The sequence below is a fragment of the Pleurodeles waltl genome, chromosome 5 (assembly GCF_031143425.1).
Source record: "Pleurodeles waltl isolate 20211129_DDA chromosome 5, aPleWal1.hap1.20221129, whole genome shotgun sequence".
Lineage (NCBI taxonomy): Eukaryota > Metazoa > Chordata > Amphibia > Caudata > Salamandridae > Pleurodeles > Pleurodeles waltl.
Window position 1 is genome coordinate 1687834880 of NC_090444.1, and position 16534 is coordinate 1687851413.

The window sequence follows — 16534 nt, forward strand, 5'->3', positions numbered from 1 at the left end:
CAGCCATCAATATCTGATTATTGTAAGCACACTGGAGCTTGAGAGGGATCCGATTCCACCTAAATCAGCAAAGTCCCATTCACTTACTATTCACTTTAAACATTCTTCCAAGCCCAAAGGACGAACTGGTCAGAGATGTAATGCATGGTCAAAGTGGACAATTCGCCAGGGCCCCTACCTCCCAAATGACCTCTAGAAAAGTGAACCTTCTCTGTAGCTCACCTCCGAGTATTTTTGTATCTTAGCCTTTAACTTTTAATTCAATATTCTCAGCTAACACAGGGCTTTAATTAGCAAAAAATGAGTAACATATTTCAAAGTTGTTCCAAATAGGCCCCCACAAAAATCTTTCTTGTCAGAGCTCACCAAACTCCTTAAGATGACAGCGGCTTGTCTTTGGCTAATGTTCTGAACAAGCCAGGGTCCTAAATCTTTCAGAAAACGCACATCTGTTTCTTTATGTCTTCATGTATTTCCTTGCAAACACCCCTTTCATTATTTCTGAGCTACTGCTTCTGAGCAGGAATGAGAAATGCAGAATTTAACATTTAGCTGAACAGCCAGAAATCAAGTCTTGCTTCTCGCCACATGCCACTTCTCCATCCCCTTCAAACACAGAAAAGCACCTTGAAGCTTGCTGCCTGTTAATGTTTTTATCATTTTAGTCTTTGAGGTGAAACAAGAAAGAACATTTATTTCAGCTATCGTGAGCTTGACAGGAGTCCATTCACTCCCTGCAAAATGCGTTTGTTCTCAAACATTAGTTTCTGTTTCTGGATTCTGTAAATCTGCGAGGCCTTCAGATGTCTGTGTGAGGTTCCTTTTTAACTTAGGGTTTTGATCAAAGTTCTCAGAAGTAAAGTTCGTGCACTACTTTCTAAACCTGCGGATGCCACAGTACATGAAGCATGTGAATTTTATACATTGTCGCATGTTCGAAAAATCTGTTTCTAAGGAGATTCAATAAAGTAATGAATCGGAACGATATATGGTGAGCAAAAAAACAAATTTCAGGCAACATCAAAATATTAAATTACCCTATAAAAACAATCATAACTTATGCGAGGAAGGAGAGAATCATTATGGTGTTTTTTTTTTCCTCAGGGCTGTCCACGCGTGTTAATCTACCAGTTAAATACAAGGCCATAAAAAACCAGGATCTCCTAATTAACCTGAACCATACCAGATGTGAGTGCTGTGAACACTTTATGCAACCACTAGGCTCTTAATGGCGATACTGAACTTTCCAGTCTCACACGCTGTTTCTTAGGTTTGCTGTCAAAGCATGATGGCTCGTGAGTGGCACTTTGGTGTTGTGCCTGTTGAAACAGAGCTACAGACAAACTCATTTCCATGGTTTTACTGACTGACTACAGCTGTAGACGTTGTCAGATTGTATATCTATTTTTCAGCGTTACACAGTTACGATTGTGGTGCAGACTGACAAAATATGGGGTGACATTCTAACAGGGAGCTGTGTGATGTGCAATCTTGCGCTAAATACAAAGGGGGTGAAATCTGCAATAAGCGTTAAAGATCTGTTTTGCATGTGAAACAGTGTTGTGATGTGTGTTAAGACAATGTTACTCATACTGTTATTGCAGGTACTCTTCCTCCACAATCACTGTAGCATCAGGCAGCCAACAATACCTTGATGAGGTGGTCAAATCTCAGTTTAAAATTACTTTGATATCAGGATCTTTTTGTGACTTTCGAGCATCAGAGCACTTTAGAAGTGATGAAACCACGCAAAACATAATCATATTAAAAGGGCTGGTGTCTAAACACACTATAAAATCCATGTAACATTCCAATAGTAATATCACAAAGGAGATAATTTAACATTCTAAAAACCATAAATGTTAATTTAACTACAAAAACTCCAATAGCACTTGGAGGTCGGCCTAGGAAGTGAACAAATGATAATACTGATCAATACTGGTCGAGGCAAAAGTATTTTAATTTTGTTTTGAAAGTTGAAATAATGTCAATAGTGCAGATATTATCTATAATGGATTTCCATATTTTACGTTCTCTGTCAGAGAAATACTAGCTCATGGATGCGTTTTCATTTCATTGAAACTTGGGCTATCTAGAAGTGTCCGAGCCGCGATGTAGACTAAAACTCCTCAAAATTCTCAATATTTTCATCCAATAATTTGAATGATCAGTTTGTAAAAGCTCATGCACTAGTCAAGCATGCTTGTAGGTGGACCTGATTTGCTTAAGAAGCCATTTTAAGCAATGTAGTACTAGAGTGATGTGGTCAAAGTGGCCCCTCCTTTAACCTGTTAATGATGCAGTATTCAAGACTGCTTTCAGAATACTTGAAATAATAGTATTTCTGTAGTCCAGTCTAGATACGACTTGGAGGCAAGACTAGGATGCCACTTAAGATGGCCATCTAATTTCAGAACAACATGCTGCATCAGAATCGCCAAAGCATTTTGATGTGCTTCCTGTAAAAATGCGCTAGGTTTCAAGCGTACTTCTAGAAGCGGACCACCTCCTGACCACAAACTTTTACTTTTGCTGACATTTATTGCTGGATTTTACGCATTTCGAGTGCCTAACATATGCAGGTGTGTTGTGGCCACCATTTTGAATTTTGCTGTGATGGTTGTTTCTACCTCAGCGTTGCACCTGGACCTGAGATACTTCAAAACAAAAATAACTTTCTTGTTTTTGTAGTGCTTCCCTCCTTGTTGCTTCTACATGGGTCTTTTTTCATGAAGTTTTTTTCTTGCCTCGCAATTTTTCTTCTGTACCTGCATAGCTGATTTATACCGATTTGCTATAATCTAACTGTGCTTTGAAGAATCCAACATTTTACATGTAATCTTTACTTGACATATGGAGCCTTGTGACTGTCTAAAGTATCCTATTTTGCTTCTAATCTACTTTTCTATTTTGGACCAATACATATATGGGCAGAATTAAGAAACCTTTATTTTCTAGTAGAAGTTATTCTGGTGCCATTTCTGACTCTTGAAAGTCTTCAATTGTGCCCTCCATGGAGAGTTCCTGTGCTCCTCTTGATAGGGCCCAATCTACTACTTAGTGCCTGATAATTTCAGCACCTGCACCATTAAAATCACATTCACCCTCCTCTGCAAAAAAAAGACTCAAGCAGGATCTTCCTTCTCCATCTAAGTTAGTGTCTCCGGGCTCTTTAGACACTGTGTTGGAGGAATATGAGCCTTGCGACCATTTATTGCAGAAAAGTATAGCCACATACAAACCCTAGTTGATAATGGTCAAATATGGATTCCATAATGACCAGTTGAGAATTATGTCAATGACTTACAAGATGTATCTCATGAAGTCGCAGCTTTAGAAAGAGATGTCCTGCTGATGAGGGAACAGGCGGAAGATCTAGAAAAAAGGGAACAGGCACAAAAAATTATGTGCATATGGTCTTCTGGAACTAAATGCGGGAGACAATCCTGCCTTTTTCTTTACATTGTTTCCACCAAAGCTTCTTGATTTACCTTCAACTACTACCTTAAACATCAAGGTGGGCCACAAATTAGGCCCACGTCTGTCTTCACCAGAGGCTCCAAAAAATACATTGAGCTGTCATCATTTTATTCCTGAAATTTACAGATTTGTTAAAAGTTTTGAATGCTGCTAAATCTAAGAAACACATTCTGTGGTCCGGTGAAAAACTATTCCTGTCACATCATAAGATGTCTCCACAGCTATTGCTAAATGGAGGTGAGACTTCCTTGAATGTCGCCGTGAACTATGATCTTTAGGTGCTCGTTTTGGTCTGTTCCATCCATGAAGAGTTGATTGTCTTATTCTCTCTTGCTTCCCATATAGGTAGATTGTAGGCTATGGTTGCCAATTGTTGTATTTTATCTATTTTTTACTCTCATTGCAGGTTCTTGAAATTCTTCATGTCCCTAATTCTGGTCATTTTTTGTTTATTTTCCATTGTGGTATGTTGCTCCTTGTTGGTTGTGCTGTTTTCATCTGTTGTGCCATCACCCAATTGTTCTTCCCATTCCTTCATAGGGTACGTATCTCAGTCACTGGTTTTGACATGTAGTGTCTTTTTTGGTTATGTTTGTTATTTTTACTTTCTGCATCCCTTTTACTGTTTCTATTCTTCCCTCCTATTTTGGTCACTGTCTTGTATTCCTATGATCTCTCTTTTTTCTCCACTTTCTCTTCCTCCTTTAAATTTAATATTGTTGATCATGTTGCTCTGTATCTATTGCTGATTGTTGCTTTCGGAGTTATATCTTGGAATGTGAAACATTTTGTTAACCCCATCAAAAGGCAGAAAATGTTATCCCACTTAGCTTCCTATTCTTCGGATCTTGTTCATCTACAAGAGACTCATCTTACCGAAGCAGAAGCGTTAAAACTTTAACATAGTTGGGTGTGTTTGGGTTTTGTCTCTCCTACTCCTAATAAGAAAAATAGAGTTGTTATTTTACATCATAAAAAGCTAAAATGTTCTGTTATTACTCAAGAAACTGACTCTGAAGGATGATGGTTGATTGTTAAATTGTTGACAAATAATGTTACACTAACAGTGTTTAATGTTTATGGTCCCATCTTTCAGGATTATTCATTCTGGCCTACAATAGCTAAGAAGTCTCTTCAATACAAGGAACACTTTTTTTAGGAGATTTCAATCAGATTATAGAGCCCTTTATGGACCAGAAATCTCAAATTCATTTTATACGTCATAAAACTCATAAGTAGGGGTAGAGTTTTTGGCACTCTGTGCTCCGCTTAGAGTGCGGAGTTCATCCCAAAACTCCGCTAGCCCTGGCAGCAGAGCAGAGCGCCCCGGCGTGTCTGCACACTGCAGCCCATTTATGGGTTACACAGTGCAAGCGCAGTATGTGCTTAGACTCTGTGTCCCATAACTGGGCTTCACTTTACACTTGGTCCAAAATGAAGACAACATTTTCCCTACAATAAGCAAAGAGACCCCTAGCTAAGCTTTCTGTTCTACTGGTCAGCGGCGTGGATCTGCTGCACCGGCGCCAGCTCCAGATCCTGACCTATTTTCTTCCACTGTCCTCAGCAGCCCGGGAGCAGGGCGTAGACAGCCAGGCTGCTGGCAACAGGGCCCATGGACCCAGCAGGTAAGACCCTTGTTTTACTTTCTCATCTATGTACACACAGGGTCCGGCACTAGGCAAGGAAAGTATTTGCATATTGAAAAAAGGAAACTTGCAGTCAGAGCTGAACTTGAAAAGAACCTGTCTCCCCAGAGTCCATAGGAAAGGAAGTGGTTTTATGTGGTACAGTGCTGAGGCTATCAGAGAGAGATTGAGACCGAAGCTGGATCAGCTGCTGAGTGGTAGTCCAGCACCCCCCACCAGATAGGGATGTGTGTGGCCTGAGAGAGTGATCCCAGTGGCAAGCAAGGCTAGGCACTCTGTGAAAATACCAGGCTACTAGTGGTGAGCTGTTTTGCTGCTGCTAGTGCTGGACCCTAAAGAAAGGACGGTCTGATGCTATGTGTGAGTGCAGAGGAAGCGATTGTAGGGGTGGTGCAAGACAGGGGGTATGCTTGGCCCTCTGTTGCAAGTTTGTGAAGGAGGGCAGTTGGTGAAGGCAAGTGTGCAGCTGTGATTGAGAGCAGCAGGCTCCAGGCCGGTGGGCTGAGTCAGGACAAGAGGTCTGAAATGGCAGCTTTCGCTGCCTACGGCATACCACCCTGGGCTGCCCTACCATGCTTAGCGCTTCCAAGATCAGGTGCATTCAGGCCAGGGTGGTAGGGCAGACGGCAATCCGTTGCAGGCGTAACTCCGTGGAATTTCACAGAGTTCTTATCTAACTCTGTGTAATTCCATGAGTAGAACTCTGTGAGCTCCGCCCACCCCTACTTATAAGCAATTTCAGTCCCTTATTTCCCAGAACCATTTACTAGGTGCATGGCCATTATGTAATCCCACTACAAAAGAGTTTTGCTTTTATTCTTCACCCCATGGCTCTCTTACCCGTTTGGACCATATTTTTCTTTGTCAACCTCTGGCACAGAATCTTATTGCTTCCTCTATCGAACCTATTGTCAATTCTGATGATGCCCCAGTAGTTGTAGTTTTGGATATAATCCTAGCACATCCCAAATTAAATAGATGGAGGTTCAATAACTGTATTTTATTGGACCCTGCATTCTCTTCATCTTTCATGACGTTTGCTGATGAATTTTTCACATTCAATGCCGGTCCTGATACAACCCCTCAAGTATTGTGGGACACTTTCAAAGCCGCCGCACATGGTTTTATTATTAATTTTGTAACCAAAAATGAAACTCTAACCAACATAAATCTTTGTTATCTACAATTAAACATCTTGAATATAATTTCTGTACTTCAGCCTCTGATTCTACCTTACAGGAACTTGTCTGCACTAAACTAAACTTCAATAAACTAAGTATGGATAATGCTGTGTCTATATTACTCCGTAGCAGTGCTCGTTACAGTTGAGGTCATTATAAAGTTGGGAAATGTTTAACTAATTATCTCAAGATCTAGGAACAACAATCTTCTGTTGAGTCTATTCAATCATCGGATGGGACAGGTCATTTTAAAGACCAAGATATTTTGGGCCAATTTATGATTTTTTATAAAAACGCATATACTTCTAACACTTCTGTGAAATCTTCTCTCATTGAAACGTATCTTAACAGTATTCCTCCTCTATCTCATGATAACATTAATTTTATGTCTTTAGAAAAAGATTTATCGATCTCAGAAATATTCAAGACTCTTCACTCCCTTAAGAAAGGCAAATCTCCAGGTCCTGATGATATACTGTAACATTTTATTTAAATTTTTCCAATCTATTACTTCCCTGGCTTTTACAACTATTTCAATTTTTATGTCATACTGGTACAGCTGGTGGTACATTTCAAGAAGAGAATACCACAAAGAAGGTCATGTTTACTCTCATTGTAAAAATGATTGCCCTATGTCACTTGTCAATGTTATTTAAACATTTTTTTGTTAAATTACTTGCTTTGAGTTTTGAATCATTCCTCCCCAAATTAATTGGTAAAGAACAATGCAGTTTTGTTAACGTTCTTCAATCCTCGGATAACTCTAAATTAGTTTTCAATGTTTTAAATAAAGACTTTTCTCTTTCTTCTTCTTAAGCCGCTATTTCTATTGATACCAAAAAAGTACTTGATTGGACTTTTTTGTTTAATTCTCTTAGTTAGCATGGATTTTGTCCCAAGGTTATATCATTTAAGTCTTTAATTATTATACGGCTCTGACAGCCTCTGTGTTGGTTAATGGATGTGTTTCACAATACTTCCTTTTAAAAAGAGGAGTTCATCAAGGCTGTCTTTATCTCCTCTTTTATTTGTCCTAGATCTTCAACAATTTTTTCTCATTTCTGAAACAATAACTTTATATAAGTTTTTCAATATGGGGACAAATGCTTGAAGCTATCCGCCGATGCATATGAAATCCTTATCTTTTTCTTTCTCATCTGGAAGTTGCTCTTCTCATTCTTGTTCAGGAAATGTCTTCATTTTCTGCCATTTAAGGCTATAAAATTAATTCTGACAAAACAGATGGTTTGCTTATTACCAAATTCTGTCTTAAACAGTATTTAGAATCCAATGGCTTCCATAGGAATAGTTCTAAAATTAAATAGTTAGGTACTTGGTTGATCAACTCTATTTCATCTACTGTTACCATCAACATTAAAGACGCCTTAACTAAAATTGACAAACTCCTTTCTACCTGGAATCCATTATTTCTATCTTGGTGGGGTCGCCTTGACCTCATTAAGATGACGATTACCCCTATTCTAATATATATTTTATCCATGATTCCTGTACACATCCCATTTACCTATTTTAAACAAAATCGATTCTCTTCTCTCCAAATTTCACTGGAATAAGAAAAAGTTTAGAATCTCCTTATTTCTTCTTAAGAAACCTAAATCAGAAGGAGGTGTTAATTTTCATGATTTTTTTACATACCATAAAGCTTTCTGTTTATGACACGCTTTTAAATGGCTTCTCTTAGTCTCTTCCATTTTCATACCTCTATGGCTCAGTATCAAGAAATTGTTACTTACGGCATTTTCTACTAGGAAGTCCTGTTTTTTTTCTAAAAAAATTTCATTGCATTCCCACATTTATTCAAAAATACAAACCGTCTCTTAAAAACTTATTATCTTCCACAAACCTTATCTCAAGAATCATTTTTTGCAATCCACTGTTTGATGTAATCATCTTCTCACTATAGGCATTTAAATTGGAAATCATGGAAAAAACGAGGTAAAAGTTGGGTCCAAGATCTATACAAAGGTGTAAATCCTTGCACCTTTCCTCAATTCCAAGCAACTTTCACTTGCCCACAATCCTTTTGGCATAAAATTTACCTTCTTTTAGAAATAGTTTTAGATTTCCTTTATTCATTCCCTCGTCATTCTCCTACCCCTTCTTCCAATGCCTCACTTTTAAATATCCTAACTTTTACTCAAAGCCTCCTCTATTTATACATATTTTTTCACTACAGATCCTTCTCAAGATAAAACTAAAGACCAAGAGTTTGTACTACTTTTCTCATGGACTGTATCATACTACAGCTTCTATAGCCAATTTTTCACATACTCATAATAAAGCGTATTGGTCATGTGGCTATTCTCTTGGGGACCTTTTGGCTCTTCTATTTCTATGCCCTCCCACTGCCACTTTTTGGAGATAAGTCTAGTCCCTTCTTACATACATTTTTAATCTAAATTGTCCTAGCTCCCCAGCTATCTTGGGTCAGTGGTGGGGAAGAGGAAAAACTCACGAAGAAAACGATTTTTGGGGACACATAGGCGGTCAAGGAAAGGATGTTAGGGAGTGGAGGGAGTGGACATGGTTGTGAGGTGTGTACGTGGAAGTGCCTTGGGTGCAGGTTCATGGGTGGATGATATGAGTGTGCTGGGGGACTGTTGGGTGGGTGAGTGCTGGTGTTTGGATGTACTGGCAGGAGGTGGGGAGGAGATGCAGGGAGATGGCAGGGGGACATGTGAGTGTATGTTGGGGTGGTGTCTGCAGTAGGGTGGATGTGCTGCATGTGGGTGTGTTGACAGTTGTGGTGTCTGCACCAGTGGTGCAGACTGCAGGTGTGAGTGGTGTGCTGGCTGTGAGGGAGGAGGTGGGGGGGTCAGTTCAGGGTATGGATGTTGTCATGTCTGCATATATCAGTTGAGTGTGTGCATGGTGGTGGTGGCATCTGTGGTGCTTATGTCTTTCCTTGCGTATTGTGTCTGTTGATGCAGATGCATGAGTGTCAGTAGGTGTGCCTTGGATGGGTGAGGGGAGTGGGATGTGGGTATGGGAAAAGGTAGCTGGACGGAAGTAGAAGGGACACTGGTTGGGGTCAAGGAGGAATCCAGACCCTGAAACAATCTCTGCAGGCCAGACAAGGCACAGTGAATGCCTTCCAGGAACGCATTGCACTGTTGCATCTGGGATGACAGTCCCTGGATGGCATTCACAATAGTTCTCTGCCTCACAGAGATGGACTTGAGGAGGTCAAAAGTCTCCTCAATGAGGGCAACGGACTGGGGCAGGGACAGAGGGGCCTGTGGTGAAGGAGATGCCCACCCTCTTGGGTGAGCAATCTGGGGCGACTGGGTGGGGAGCTACCATGAGGGTGGTGCTGGTAAGGGGGGTAGCGGACAAGGATGATGCAGGCATGGGCCCAGATAGGACCGCCACCGCCAGAGAGCTGCCATCAGCGAAGGAATCAGGAGTGGTTGATCCTGTCTCCCCTGTGGCACTCCCTTCACCCTCCATACCACTGGTCCCCTCGGCTCCACTTGTATCAGCTTCCTGGGTCCTGTGGGCTGCAGCTACCCCACTCGCCGGTGTCCCTTCTCCTTCACCAGATGATGCTGATGCACAAAAAGATAGAGGAGGAGAGGGAAGGAGGGTGGTTGGGAGCGGGAGACAGGGTGCAATTGGTCAATGCCAGCACATCAGTCACACAGAGTAACTACATCATCTTCTGATGCCATGCCATGACACGCCATGCCCTCACCGACACATGATACAGCAATCAAACACCCACGGGGGAAGCATAGCTATGCACATGTGTACTGCTGATGCTGATTCAGATGCAATTGTGTACATAATGAGAGGCATACCCACCACACCTGCCCAGTACCTGCCCACTTTCAATGCCTGGTAAGACACACAAGTCCTGGACAACCAAACCTACATAATCCTGCATGGGTAATTTGCATGCCTACTACGCCATTATCTAATTGCACAGTGACATCTTGCCCCCCACCTCACAACACACAGTACCTGCCAGCAGATTGAGGACTCTACATTTGCCCCTGGCACAGTGATTGATAAAAACTGATTACAATGGTCTGACACCCCAGATGCAATGATCCTGTTGGTGTGAGCTGCCTAGCCCTTTCTTGGTAGTAGGTGACAACACAGATACCACATTGGAGGTAACTGTCCCTCTATTCACTGACCGCATGGCATGGCCACAAATCTATGATGCCAGCCTGACCGGTTGTCTAAGACCCATAATGGGTATGAATCCACCTAGTGCCCATGCTACAGTTCCCCAATAGTCGTGACCCCGATCCACCATGGCAACACATGTTGTAAGTGAGAGTGGGTACTCATCCTCTTGTGGCTGCTGTGCTGCCCTCAAGCGCACATCCACCTCAGGGTAGGCCACCTCAAGAATGCAGGCTATTAGGTGGGTCAGGGTCCAACGAACACCCCTTCCACGTTGGGAGGATGTCCACAGCTGGGCCTCCGCGTTCTTCCGGGCCCAGCATCTCAGGTCCTCCCACCTCTTTCTACAGTCGGTCCCCCACCAGGCATGGACCCCCAAGGTCCACACTAACTTAGCGTTGGCACACCATATCCCCTTCTTCTGATGGGCGCTGACCATCAGGGTGTCTGGTTGGATATTCTCCCTGGTCTTCCATGCCATCCAACGGAATTGCACTCAAGATACAGACCACTTCATCAGATGTCAGATCAATGATAGGATTGTCTCACACATCCACAGTGCAGACGTGCCCAGCAGCTTCATGCGCAAACACATCCGCGGGACCAGCAACATAGTGCCAAAGAGGGCCTAGACATCCGCTGAGGACAGCTCATGGGCTTGAGAATCAGCCTTAGTCTCAAGGGGCATAACCGTGAATGGAGCCTCAGTGGGGACATCAGCAGCTCTTGGTCCACAGGAGGCACTGGCGGAACAGCAAGGCACACCATAGGTAAATTTTCAAAGTGGCACCATGTGCAGTGAAAGACAGGCTGTGCACACCATGGGAGTGGTCAGAATGACAAGGACCAGTTGCGCTCCAGTTCTTCCAGAAACAGAGCTCCAAAGAGCTGTACCATGTGATCACGGCACAGCTGGGCTGATGGTAGTGGCTCCATTACTCCGCTTTACAGGAAAGCCACAACCATTGTGTATCAGGTTCAACAGCAGTAGTATCCCGCCTATTGATGTCAAAGTCACAGGGTAGCCGCAAAACACACTTGATGGGAGTGATGGATGGCTGTAGTGATGACTCCGACAGACTTACAGCACTGCAAAATCCCTGTTTTGCTTGCAACGTTGGTTATATTGGATAGCAGCTCTCCAGAGTGCTTTGCAGAGTTGGAATGTGATGGGGATTGTGTCTCGAACGATGATCTTGCTATCTGGTGAGTACACGACTCCCTAGCAGAAGTCAACGCGAATTGTAACTGGAACAGTAGCACCTTCAGTCTGCTCAGCTTGTCATTGGTTATATTTGTGGTATCAATGTGGGGCCACCTGTCTGCTACTTTAATCTGTTTTGTGGGGGGGTTGTAACTTGCTGGCAACACTTACAATCTTTCAGACTGTGATCGCGTAGACAACTCCTGGTCTAATTGTGCAACAGCTGTGATCCTTCAGGACCACATAACTTCCATTGTATGTGTATGGAACGCTGGATGTATCAAAGGGTCGGGAGTGCCCTTTTGACAACAGGCCAAGTTCGCAACTCCCCCATTGCAAAGTCTATAAAGGGACACCTGTTTGCATATCATTGAATGACTAACAGTAGGCTCACAGTCGCTCTTGTTTCGCCATACCACCGTTTATGTTGCAAGGGCAACTCCCACTCTACTTCCATGTAGCTATCTCCTAGCTGCTCCTCTCTGCAAGGAGTTTAGTTTAGTTGGAAACATGAAATGTGGTCATGAGCAGATTGATGATCCCATGTACGAGGCACACTGTTGGTAGACTCTCTGCAACCGTGCAAGGTATGTTCACTGACTTTTCTATGTGACACATGGTGAAATACGCTTTCCTTCTGGGACCATCCAAGCACCATCCTTCTCTGCCACCCCCTTACCAGCACCACCCTCCCTGTAGCTCCCCACCCAGTTGCCCGTGCCCCCTCACCCAATGAGAGTGAGTACTTACCCCTATGTGGTTGCTGTGCTGCCCTCAAACGCACATCCACCTCAGTGTAGGCCACCGCCAATATGCAGTCCAATAGAGGGGTTAGGATCCGACGGGCACCCCTCCCTCATTGGGAGGATGTCCCCAGCAGGGCCTCCACAGTCTTCTGGGCCCAGCGTCTTCCCACACCACTTTCTGCAGTGGGTGCGCTGCAGGAAATTGACCCCCAGGGTCCGCTCTTGCTTGGTGATGGCATGCCAAATCCCCTTCTTCTGATGGGTGCTGACCTCCATGGGTGACAAAGACAGAAGGACACAGTCATGTAGAATGGCATCCCTGGGACAGTGGTGGACAGCACACAACACACTTCTGCACCAACACGTCGTCAGCCAACGTAGCCTTAGGCCCCTCACCCTTGTCCATGCTCCATACACACTGACACCTACCAAGGACCCCATCCACTTGCGCACAAATCACATACAGGAAAATGAGAGTGGGCTCACCTACTGCTATGGTGCCCCAGACAACTGTCCATACAGGGGCATGACACTTCCTGGGTGAAGGCTGTGGCCCTGTCTCCTGCAGGACGTAACATCTTGGCTACCAGAGTTGGAACACAGCAGCACACACAGTGGAGGTCTTCAGTGCACGAGGTTCAGGAGTCAAGTGAGCATTAGCACATGAAATGGTGGTCACAGGTGCCGCAGATATCACCGGCACCACCAGGGGAGGCACCATTGGCTCCTGCCTCCCACAGGCAACAGTGTTAACCAATGGTGAGTTGCACAGAGGTCGTGACCGCCTACCGCCATGACGTGTTATGCCAGCGGGATGATCTCACTTCCACCTGTCCTATGTATTCAGACAGGCAGCTACCATTTTACATATCCAATGTGTAATGTGTGTGAAAGTTTGAGTGTCATGGGTGACATATGCTGGCCTGCAGCCACATCAACATCATTAACACAGTCTATAGTGCACAACATTAAACCAACTCTTTCCTGTTCCCAGGTACGATGGATGGTTGAGGATGAGGAATGCACTGGTGTACAGGCCCCTAGTAGACCTTGCCTCCCTGAAGGAGCGTCACATCATCTAGACCTATCGCCTGAACCATGTGTCCATAATGGAACTAGTGGATCTGGATCTCTTGCCTGCCATTTGCATTCGCAATGCCATCCCTCCCACAATGCAGGTGTTGTCACTCCTCCACTACCTTGTCTAAGGCTCCTTCCAGCTAAGGTGGGCCTCACAAGTGGGATTTTGCAGCCCATGTTCAGCAACATCCTGAGGGATGTACTGTGTGCCCTGATAAAACATGGCCAGCTACATCTGGTTCCCCCGAAGTGCAGATTTGCCCACTGTCAAGGCTGTGTTCTATGATGTGGCACACGTCCCACATGTCATTGGGGCTGTTGAATGCACCCACATTGCCCTGGTGCCACCCAGGAGGAATGAACAGGTGTAAAGAAACCACAAAATCCTTTATTCAATCAATGTGCAGGTGGTGTGTCTCGCAGACCAGTACATCTCCCAGGTGACGGCCAAGTACCCAGGCTCTGTGCATGATTCCTACATCCTGTGGAACAGCAGCAACCCACACATGATGGCACAACTCCAGAGGGACCGGGCCTGGCTCATCTGTATGTACCCTTGTATATTGTGTCAATCAAACCCCAAACTGGACCAGTACAGAAGAGATGTCTTAGGAACCAAGAGTCTAGATTTAGGCAATAAGATCAAGTGGTTTACCCATTCTGAAGGAATGGTTTACAAAGCTATGTTTACAACCCCTCTACATCTCCCCTGAGGTTTCTTCTAATTTCAAGGCCATTTTGAAGAAAACCATTTAAAAAAAACCTATTGGGACTTCTTAGTGGCCCAGTGGCATCAATCAACAAATCTGGGCTCCCTATCCTTCCAACTATTGTATTGCAAACCACTCCATAAATTAGAGGTTTACCGGGCGTTCACCAGCAAATGGTCTCAAGATTCTCTACTGATGGCAGAATTCAAATGGTGCAAGCACAGACTAAGAGATTTTGAACATTTTTTGATTTTTCTGACCTCTTTATTTCTGGTCTAGGCACAAACGGATCTGTCCCTAGTGCCTTAATGTGGGCATCAATATATTCCGGATAGCTTGTGGAATCTTTATTTCTGATCCCTCCACGACTTTAATACTCACCATCAGCATTTCTGAAATAGACCCTTGTATCTCCGATTCCATACATGTAGTGATAGAAACATTGATGGAATATGTGTTGTGCACCAAATTTAATCTAACCTACTTATGGCACTGTTAGTAATTTAGCTTCCTGACACCCTGAACACACCCTTTAGTTTAGGTTATTGAGCTCCATCTTTCAGTTGTCTTGAAGGGGGGATAGTTGGGCAACAGGCCACAGTGTTTTGTCTTAAATTCTAAGCTGGCGGATTCCACCTACTGCCCGAATGACATCATTTTCCCGCTCGTTTTATAGCTGTCACAGTTGGACATTTGGCCCTCCTTCAAATGTAGTGCAAATATTTAGAACTACTACCATATTATTCAGAGAACATAGCAGACCCTAATTGAGGTTTTTGTTCTCCTCTTTCCTTTACTTGTGAACTCTACTTGAACATGCATGCCATTCAACTTTGATGTTTTAGTTTTAGGTGCAACAAATCATAATAGTGCTTTTACTTCTTGTATTCCTCTATGTGTTGCTCAATTGTATGTCTATGTTCAGTGTGTACTTTGTTGCATTATGAGCTTATGTCATTGTGCACTCTACTGTCATATGATGTTATGTCACCTTACACTTTACTCGAATGTTATTTTCCCCTGTTTTTAATGAACCCCTATCTGTGCAACCCCTGGCTTTTAGACATTGTGATACTGTTATATCATCAATGGCTGTTAAGCTTGTGGACTCTGTTTTCATTTTGTACTTTCATGGCCTTATGGTTAAATTAAAGGTTTACTACTACTACTACAAACACTGTGCTACTTATGTGTCAGAATAGCAAATGGGGTGCTTGACTTTCACGTGGCTGCAATGAACTTAGAAGTAGTCAATTTGTTGTGCATGATTTGAGTACTTTCTTCTGTTTTTTAACTACAGCTGAAAGGTTGCACAATTCAATTAACTTTTGTATTTCCTCCTTGTGGGCATATGGTTATTAAAACTCTCTAACATTTACTCAATAATAGAAAATAAACAACCTTTCAAAATATTTCTGTTACATATAAATTCTATGAATATTATTAAGCCTAATTACATAGGTTCACTTCATAATCTAGACACCTATTGTGTCCTTCGGTGTTCTAAAATACACTAAACGGTTCTTAACTGATTTTTATTTAATTACCTCTTTTTGGTACCTTAGTAAAACATTTGTGCAAGATTGTACATTGTCTCTCATGAGTTGCTGAAGGATGTTTACTAAATTACTGCTCTTCCTAGCATGGTAATGCTTTACTATGCTCTGTAAATCGTTGTGATGCATCATCATGTAGTCATTGAGTGTGTGTGGAAATAACTTCAATTCTACATTTTGTTTAAGAAAGGCACACCATGGCCCAGATTTACTAAGAGTCCATGCATTGCAGGGCTGCAAGCAAAGTTGCTGAGTTGCGTCAACTGAATAGAGCAAAACTGCACCATATCTTCAAATTAATGACACAGTTCTGGTCTCTGATTGTGCTGATGAACTTTGTACAGCCATGCGCCGATTGCAGGCTCCCTAGCTCCGTAGTGCAAAGAAGCCCCAATGTAGTTTGCATAGTTTTTGTGCATGAGGGGTTCCTTACTGCACAAATAACTATGCTTTAAGGCTATTTCTTCTGTGTATGTGTACTGCAGAATGTCACACATGCAAAGAGAAGAAAGCAAGGAGAAATAAAGATATTTCTCCTTGTTTTGCTAGCCTCAGGTAGGTGCAGGATTTCAACGATATGGTTTGACATCTGAATCCATGGGTGAATGCACAGGGCACTCTTGTGCCCCTCGTAGAATGCATTCCAGATGCAAAGTAATACAAAGCACTGCATTGTGCTGCATTGCGTTACTTTTTGTTGGAAATCAACGCAAATCCCATTTGTTTGTGTTAAAATAGTATCACAAAGCCCACTCAAAACCTTTGTAAATCTG